This window comes from Mustelus asterias (assembly GCF_964213995.1).
Source record: "Mustelus asterias chromosome 26 unlocalized genomic scaffold, sMusAst1.hap1.1 SUPER_26_unloc_23, whole genome shotgun sequence".
Classification (NCBI taxonomy): domain Eukaryota; kingdom Metazoa; phylum Chordata; class Chondrichthyes; order Carcharhiniformes; family Triakidae; genus Mustelus; species Mustelus asterias.
In genome coordinates, this window is record NW_027590091.1 from 217,653 (window position 1) to 223,652 (window position 6,000).

Consider the following 6,000-nt stretch of genomic DNA (forward strand, 5'->3'; position numbering starts at 1 on the left):
AGCTGTTGATTGGGAGAGGCTGTCTGAGGATAAATCCACATCTGGCATGTGGGAGTCTTTTAAGGAAGATTTGTTAGGGCTGCAGGATAGGCATGTGCCTGTAAAAAAGGATAGGAAGGGTAGGATTCGAGAACCATGGATAACCAGGGAAATTGAGGGATTGGTGAAAAAGAAAAGAGAGGCGTACGTTAGGTCCAGGCACCTAAAAACGGAGGGAGCTCTGGAGGAATACAAAGAAAGTAGGAAAGAACTCAAACGAGGAATTAGAATGGCAAAAAGGGGTCACGAAATGTCCTTGGCAGACAGGATTAAGGAGAATCCCAAGGCATTTTATTCATACGTTAGGAACAAAAGAGTTGTCAGGGAAAAAATCGGACCTCTCAGGGACAAAAGTGGGGAATTATGCTTAGAGCCCAAAGAAGTAGGGGAGATCCTAAATGAATACTTTGCGTCGGTGTTCGCAAAGGAGAGGAATGCGTTGACTGGGAGTGTCTCGGAGGGGAGTGTTGACCCGTTAGAGAAAATCTCCATTACAAGGGAGGAATATAAAGACTGACAAATCCCCAGGGCCTGATGGAATCTATCCAAGGCTGCTCAGGGAGACGAGAGATGAAATCGCTGGGCCTCTGATGCAAATCTTTGTCTCGTCACTGGACACAGGTGAGGTTCCAGAGGATTGGAGGATAGCTAATGTGGTCCCGTTATTTAAGAAGGGTAGGAAGGATAACCCGGGAAATTATAAGTCGGTGAGCTTGACCTCCGTGGTAGGGAAGTTGTTGGAGAGGATTCTTAGAGATAAGATGTATGCGCATTTAGAAAGGAATAAACTCATTAACGATAGTCAGCATGGTTTTGTGAGAGGGAGGTCATGCCTCACTAACCTGGTGGAGTTTTTTGAAGAAGTGACGAGAATGGTTGACGAGGGAAGGGCCATGGATGTCGTCTATATGGACTTTAGTAAAGGGTTTGACAAAGTCCCTCATGGTAGGTTGGTGCAAAAGGTTGGATCTCATGGGATAATGGGGGAGGTGGCTAGATGGGTGGAGAACTGGCTTGGTCACAGAAGACAGAGGGTGGTAGTGGAAGGGTCTTTTTCCGGCTGGATGCCTGTGACTAGTGGTGTTCCGGAGGGCTCTGTATTGGGACCTCTGCTATTTGTGATTTATATAAACGATCTGGAAGAAGGTGTAACTGGGGTGATCAGTAAGTTTGCGGATGACACGAAAATGGCTGGACTTGCAGATAGTGAGGAACATTGTCAGAGGCTCCAGAAGGATACAGATAGGCTGGAAATTTGGGCAAACTAATGGCAGATGGAGTTCAATCCAGATAAATGCGAAGTGATGCATTTTGGTAGAACTAACGTAGCGGGGAGCAATACGATAAATGGCAGAACCATAAAGGGTGTAGATACGCAGAGGGACCTGGGTGTGCAAGTCGACAGATCCTTGAAGGTGACGTCACAGGTGGAGAAGGTAGTGAATAAGGCACATGGCATGCTTGCCTTCATAGGACGGGGCATAGAGTATAAAAGTTGGGGTCTGATGTTGCAGTTGTATCGAACGTTGGTTTGGCTGCAATTGAAATACAGCGCCCAGTTCTGGTCGCCACACTAGCAGAAGGACGTGGAGGCTTTGGAGAGAGTACAGTCGAGGTTGACCAGGATGTTGCCTGGTATGGAAGGGCTTAGTTATGAGGAGAAATTGGGTAAACTGGGGTTGTTCTCACTGGAAAGACGGAGGATGAGGGGTAACCTAATCGAGGTGTATAAAATTATGAAAGGCATAGTTAGGGTGAACGGTGGGAAGCTTTTTCCCAGTCCAGTGGTGACGGTCACGAGGGGTCATAGGTTCAAAGTGAGGGGGGGGGAAAGGTTTAACACGGATATCAGAAGGACGTATTTTACACAGAGGGTGGTGGGAGCCTGGAATGCGCTGCCGGACAAGGTGATGGAGGCGGATACACTGGGAACCATTAAGAGTTATCTGGTTAGCCACATGAACGGAGTGGGAATGGAGGGATACAAAAGAATGGTCTAGTTTGGACCAGGGAGTGGCGGGGACTTGGAGGGCCGAAGGACCTGTTCCTGTGCTGTTTTGTTCTTTGTAATATTGTGTAATCATTGTTGTGTAATCGTTACTGTGTAATCAATGTTGTGTAATCAATACTGTGTAATCAATGTGTAATCAATACTGTGTAATCAATGTTGTGTAATCAATATTGTGTAATCAATGTTGTGTAATCAATACTGTGTAATCAATATTGTGTAATCAATGTTGTGTAATCAGTATTGTGTAATCAGTATTGTGTAATCATTATTGTGTAATCAATATTGTGAATTGAAGGTATTTGACCCAGATTATTTTAACGTGCGTCACTGAACACAGTACTTTAATTTAACAGCAAAGTTCCTTTTCTGACTGTCGATTCTGGGCAGTGGTTCGAGAATCGCCATTTTGTTATGAAATAAGGGACCTTCTGTTTCCACTGTCTGTTTACTTTGGGAGGTATGGCTTCATCAAAAACAGAAAATAGTAGAAAATCTCAGCAGGTCTGACAGCATCTGTGAATCATAGAATCCCTATCGTGCAGAAAGAGGCCATTTGGCCCATTGAGCCTACACCGACAAGAATCCCACCCAGGCCCTATCCCCGTAACCCCACATATTTACCCTGCTAGTCCCCCGACACTAAGTGGCGATTTATCATGGTCGATCCACCTAACCTGCAGATCTTTGGACTGCGGGAGGAAACCGGAGCACCCGGAGGAAACCCACACAGACACGGAGGGAATGTGCAAACTCCACACAGACAGAAGAGAGAATAGAGACAATGCTTTGAGTCTGACGAAGGGTCACCCAGAGTTCAAACATTTGCTCTATTCTCTCCCCACAGATGCTGTCGGACCTGCTGAGTTTTTCCAGCATTTCCTGTTTTTATTTCAGCTTCCAGCATCCGCGGTATTTTGCTTTTATCTTACTGTTCATCAAAGATGGCACCGTTTACAGATTAAAGTTTATTTATTGGTCACAAGTAGGCTTATATTAACTTTGCAATTAAGTTAATTTTGTTGAAAAGTCACTTATTGCAAACGAGCTGCCAGAGGCAGTAGTGGAGGCGGGTACAATTTTCCCTTTCAAAAAGCATTTAGACTGTTACATGGGTAAGATGGGCTGCACGGTGGCACAGTGGTTAGCACTGCTGCCTCACAGCGGCAGGGACCCGGGTTCAATTCCAGCCTCAGGTCTCTGTCTGTGTGGAGTCTGCACGTTCTCCCCGTGTCTGCGTGGGTTTCCCCCGGGTGCTCCAGTTCCCTTCCACAGTCCAAAGGTGAGCAGGTTAGGTTGATTGGCCATAGCAAATTGCCCCTTAGTGTCAGGTGGACTAGCAGGATAAAAGAGTGGGGTTACAGGGATCGGGTCTGGGTGGGATTGTGATTGGTGCAGACATGATGGGCCAAATGGCCTCCTTCTGCACATTAGGGATTCTATGATTTCTATGGGTATAAAGGGATATGGGCCAAATGCGGGCAATTGGGACAAGCTTATTGGTGAAAACTGGGATGTGTGGGCAAGTTGGGCCAAAGGGCCTGTTTCCATGCTGTAAATCTCTGAATCGACTGTGAAAATCCCCAAGTCGCCACCCTCCGGAACCTGTTCGCATGTACTTAGGGAGAATTTAGCATGGTCAATGCACCTGACCAGCATGTCTTTGGACACTAAGGGGCAATTTAGCATGGCCAATGCACCTGACCAGCATGTCTTTGGACTCGAAGGGGCAATTTAGCATGGCCAATCCCCCTAACCTGTACACCTTTGCACACTAAGGGTCCGATTTTACCATTTTGATTCCAAGCGCTGAATCTGGACGCAATTCAGATCTGACTTGGAAATCTGTTCGCCGGGGGCCCCATACGCACTTACCCTGGAAAAAACGCTGTGAGTCTGAATCGCTCTGTGGGCGGGGCTCCTCCCTCTCGAAACGCTGCAACTCCGATCGGAGCTCTGAACTGCACGTGCGCAGTGAGAAATACATCTGAAATGGGCGCCCGTGTCACATCGCTCCCGGGCAGCAACAAGCGGATAAAGTGACCTGGGAGAGAAAAGTGGGAGTGATGGCCCCCACAGACATCGTCCCACCCCACAACATAACTGTCCCCCTTTACACCCACCTCCCCCACTACCCAGACCGATCGCGACCCCTTACCCCCCCACCCCACACCGATCACCCGCAGAATGGCAACGGCAACCCTCCCACCCCTGCCCCCTTCACCAGAGAATTATCTGATCCACCTCCCTCCCCTCCCCCCATGACCAGAGAATGATCTGATCCACCTCCGGCCTCCCGCACCCCCACCCCCCTCTCCCCCCACCACTGATCTGAGTCAGAGAGCCGCCAGAAGCTCTGATCTTACCTCCTCAGAGCTGGACTGCCCGAAACAGACCTTTGCCGAGCACATCTGTTCCGCGCCGAATCTGGACGGGCGAACGCGATGGTAAGGGCGGAAATGCAGGTAAGATTGGGCATCCAGCTCATTAAGTCTATTTAAATGCATCACCCATTTCGGGCGCGGTTCGGATCGTGGCCATTTTCGGGCCTTGGTAAAGTGGACATCTGCACGGATTGTACTAATCGCCTCACACCTGACTTTACCAAGTTTTCGCGCCCGTTAAGGCAATTTAACATGGCCAATCAACCGATCCTCCATATCTTTGGACACGAAGGGGCAAGTTAGCATGGTTAATCCACCTGTCCTTCTCATCTTTGGACACGAAGGGGCAATTCAGCATGGCCAATCCACCCAACGTGCACATCTTTGGACACTACACAACCTGCTGTTCTGAGGCTTTATCCCGCTGGCAAATCAGACCATGAGGCCCTTAGTGTGGTGTAATATAACCGACGTGTCGTGCCAAAATCAGTATTGTTCATTCTCAGTGTGTGGGCATTGCTGACTTTAGTGTCCATCCTTGGATATTCATCGTTGTAGCTTTCTTACAAGCACAGGGCTTACTCAGTCACTTCAGAGGACAGTTGAGTCAACCACATTGGTGTGGGGCTGGAGTCACGTAGAGTTGAGCCTGGGTAAGGACCTCTCCCGAAGTACATCAGTGAACTGGCCAGGTTTTTACAACAACCCATCAACTTCACCGCTATTTTACTGACTTATTTCCAGATTTTACAAACTGAATTGAAATCTTTAAACCCCCGTTCTCTGGCCCAGCTCAACACGAAGGCGCCCGAAAATCCTCTTATTCTGCTCACACTCTGTACCCCCAACATTAATAAATCTTCATATTCAGAAATAGATTGATACTTCGTGGGGTGTCACAGCGCCAGGGACCCGGGTTCGATTCCTGGCCTCGGGTCACTGTCTGTGTGGAGTTTGCACGTTCTCCCCGTGTCTGCGTAAGTTTCCTCCGGGTGCTCCGGTTTCCTCCCACATTCCAAAGATATGCAGGTTAGGTGGATTGGCCATGCTAAATTGCCCCTTAGTGTCAGGGAGACGAGCTGGGGTAAATGCATGGGGTTACAGGGACAGGGCCTGGATGGGATTGTGGCCGGTGCAGACTCGATGGGCTGAATGGCTTCCTTCTGCACTAGAATTCTATGATTCATCGTGGCATGAGTGCTAAATTTAGCATGACCAATTCACCTGAGCTGCAAATCTTTGGACAGTAAGGGGCAATTAGCATGACCAATCCACCTAACCCGCACATCTGTGGACACTGAGGGGCAATGTAGAATGGCCAATCCACCTAACCAGCACATCTGTGGACACTAAGAGGCAATGTAGAAAGGCTAATCCACCTATCCAGTACATCTGTGGACACTAAGGACACTTTAGCATGGCCAATCCACCTAACAGCACGTTTTTCAGACTGTGGGAGGAAACCGGAGCAGCCGGAGAAAACCCATGCAGACATGGGGAGAACATGCAGACTCTGCACAGACAGTGACCCAAGCCGGAATCGAACCTATGTCCCTGGTGCTGTGAGGC